Source organism: Sinocyclocheilus rhinocerous, unplaced genomic scaffold, assembly GCF_001515625.1.
Source record: "Sinocyclocheilus rhinocerous isolate Xijiao unplaced genomic scaffold, SAMN03320098_v1.1 scaffold134, whole genome shotgun sequence".
NCBI lineage: Eukaryota > Metazoa > Chordata > Actinopteri > Cypriniformes > Cyprinidae > Sinocyclocheilus > Sinocyclocheilus rhinocerous.
In genome coordinates, this window is record NW_015631070.1 from 1096068 (window position 1) to 1099410 (window position 3343).

A 3343-nucleotide genomic window follows, 5' to 3' on the forward strand; every position below is an offset into this window, starting at 1 on the left:
TTTTTTTTTTCTTCTGGCGGCAGAAGAACACGCCTGGAAGAGTGACAGAATCATTGTTTAAAGAACGCAGGCTACTGCACTTCAATTACTGTTTATATTTCAGGGTTCAGTAAGAGATGTTAACGGCATACAAACCAGGAAAATTAGTTCAAAAATCAGCAGATAAAATAAATGCTGCCTTATAGTGCATCTATGAGTTAGGCATTAAACATTCAAACGCAAACAAAATATGGAAGCAAAAAAAAAAAAAAACTAGGCTATGGTTGAAAGCAGCATCAGTAAAACATTTGTATTGCTTAAAATGTTGTGCCTCCAGTGTCTTTATTATGCTTACAGCTCTAACATAATGCATGTTTGTGTTAAAAAACAAAACCCTTTGCACAATGTACACAATTTGTGTAATTCCTTGTGAAAAAAGTGTGCGTAATTGTACTGAATACACACTTGTAGTGCACTTCAAATCTTAAAGGGGTCATATGATGTTGCTAAAAATAACATTATTTTGTGTATTTGGTGTAATGAAATGTGTTTATGCGGTTTAAGGTTCATATAAAAAACAGTATAAATATAATATAACATTACTGAACACAACATTACTATTTTGTCTTAATACATTTAGATATATTTTTAAAAAGTGCACTTTTAAATTATGTCAGTTGTTTTTGTGATCTTTTGCCATGCTTTAAATAACTTATTTTGATGTGTTGAATAACATACTAAAGCACATGTGAAATACTTTATTATCATTTTACCGGTGTGTTATTTGATATTACATTTAAGGTTAATATATTTTAAATGCATTACATTGAAACCCCATCATTGCAAACACATTTAAATGCATGTCGTAAGTTTCAGAAGTAATGACATTAGAGTATATTTTAGTTTAGCATAAATGTTTGTCAGTATTCACCAGTAACTTTAACAATATTCCAAATACAGTAGAAGTAATTATGAAATTACATATAAAGATGCACTAAAGTCCTACTTAAGTGGGTACAAAAACTCACTCTAATATTCAGCGAATTGCCTTTATTATACATTAAATTATAAAACCTTTTAATTCAAATGCATTTAAAATGCAGTTAAGTGTCTGGAAACGTTGCATTCATTTCACAATTAAGCACAAAAAAGTACATTATTTCAGTACTTCAGTACACTGTTTTAAAAGTATAACAAAGTGTACTTCCTCTGCACAAGGTTTATGATGCACAACTGCCTAGTAGACTGAAAAAAAAGCAAAAAAAACAAACAAACAAACAAAAAAAACACACACAGTCCAATTAAGTAGATATGCAGCAAGCATGTTAACATGCAAACTATTACCTAAACACAAGCTGTCATCAGATTTCCTTTGGACTGCCATGCATTATTTGTTATTACAACAGGATTTTAGCTTGCATGCGTCACTCCTCAGGTCAACCTCTGAGAAACAGATCATTGATTTGTACTGTTTCAGGGTTGTGGATCCGCTCAACGTCACTGCATGCTAACCTTGCAGCCCACGCCGCCCATCTGTCGAAAGGGAACACGGCGTGGCTGCTGCAACCTCTCATTTTAATTATTCAGACTTGTAAGCAACTTTGTGCTCCCTGGGATGGTGTGGGCTGGAGAAAAATGGCTGGATGTCATCTGAGGCCAGGTGTGCAAATGGCTTCATCCGAGGAGTCCTGCTGCCTCACGGGAAGAAAGATTAGTTCAAGAGAAAGGTTTTTTGAAGCAGTTATTTGGGACGAATAGCCTACTGCAAAATATGCTTGTAAAGAATTACAATTATGCTTAAGTTACAAAGCAAAATACAACAAATGCTAGGTGGGTTAACATTTTAATGAACAGTTACTTAAGGATATTCCTGTCTGATCACATATATAAATAATTGGTCTCACACATATTTAACATTCCATTAATTTTGATGCACCGTTCATTATTTGCTTGGTCAGCTGCATTCTGATATCAACACCATAAAGTTGGTTCCTAAACCCAAAGTATAAAGTATAAATGGCCTTTGTTGATGGAAACATTTTTCCAAAAGGTCATCATGCTGCATTCTGAAATACCTAATTTTGGTAGCATCTAACACAGCATTGCATGCATGATTCATGGATAAGACAGACCGAGAATGTACTGTGACAAGCTCAGTAAGTAATTAATTAATTCATTAATTGTATTTTATTTATTTATTTATTTATTATTTTATATTATTTTTGTATTAGCAATTACTGTTCTGTACTACAATAAGAAACACTCTGAGGACATTGTAAACACACTTTCCACATAAAAAAGAAAAAAAAGACAGATAAAGTAGCTTAATTTGTTCACAGAAATGCATGGTGCTTCATAAATGACATGCAATTTGTATGCAAAAAAATAAAAAATAAAAAATTGCACTGACTTGTAATTATGTGGAAGAACAGGCTGTGATATACTGTAGAAGAGTTTAGCAAGCTGTTGGGTAGCTGAATAACATATTGCCTTGACCCGTCCTGTAAATCAGATGTGAGTGAAGGAACTCTACTGGGCTTTGGCCCTGCTTCTAATCTGTTAGAAACGTCTGTTGAATGGAAACAGAATGAGCGGTTGCTCATGGGACACTTCCATTTGACACATTTGTGCCAAAGATTATCCATATCCGACCATAAGGTCCAGAGCAGAGAGCCGGATCTGCTACTGTATGAGAGCACCTGAAGGGCAGCAGAAGCTCTCGGTGTCTCAACATTAAACATTCACCTCCGTTCAGCAGGCTTCATGTCATATAGTGTGCGCAACAAATAACAATAAAAATATCTATATGCCTATAAATAACCAGTCAGAAGTTTGGAATAATTAAATTAAATTGAATCATTTTTAATGTTTTTGAAAGTCTCTTCTGCTCACCAATGCTGCATTTTTTTTTTTTTTTATTAAATATACAGCAAAAAAAGCCATATTGTGAAACATTATTACAATGTAACTGTTTTCTATTTTAATTTATTTTAAAATGTAATTAACCCTAACCCTAATCTTATGAAAAATATAGGCCTACAAGACAAACTAAAATATTTTGTCAATTACATAAAATTTACTTTTTGAAATAACATAATGACATTTTTTACGAATTAAAAATAATCTGATTTTGGAGTTTGATAGTGAACACATTGCAACCATGCTGGGGACGGCCCACATAAACGAGCCAAAATGCTTTACATTTCTTGAAATAATAATTTCTGAACATTAAACATTGACTGTCAGTCTTTATTCACAACCTTTGGGTTACAAGGCCAACTCTCTAACCATTAGGCCACGACTTCCCTATGGATTATAATGACTTATACTGTCTTTTTACGCGTTGCATTGCATCGCGCCACGT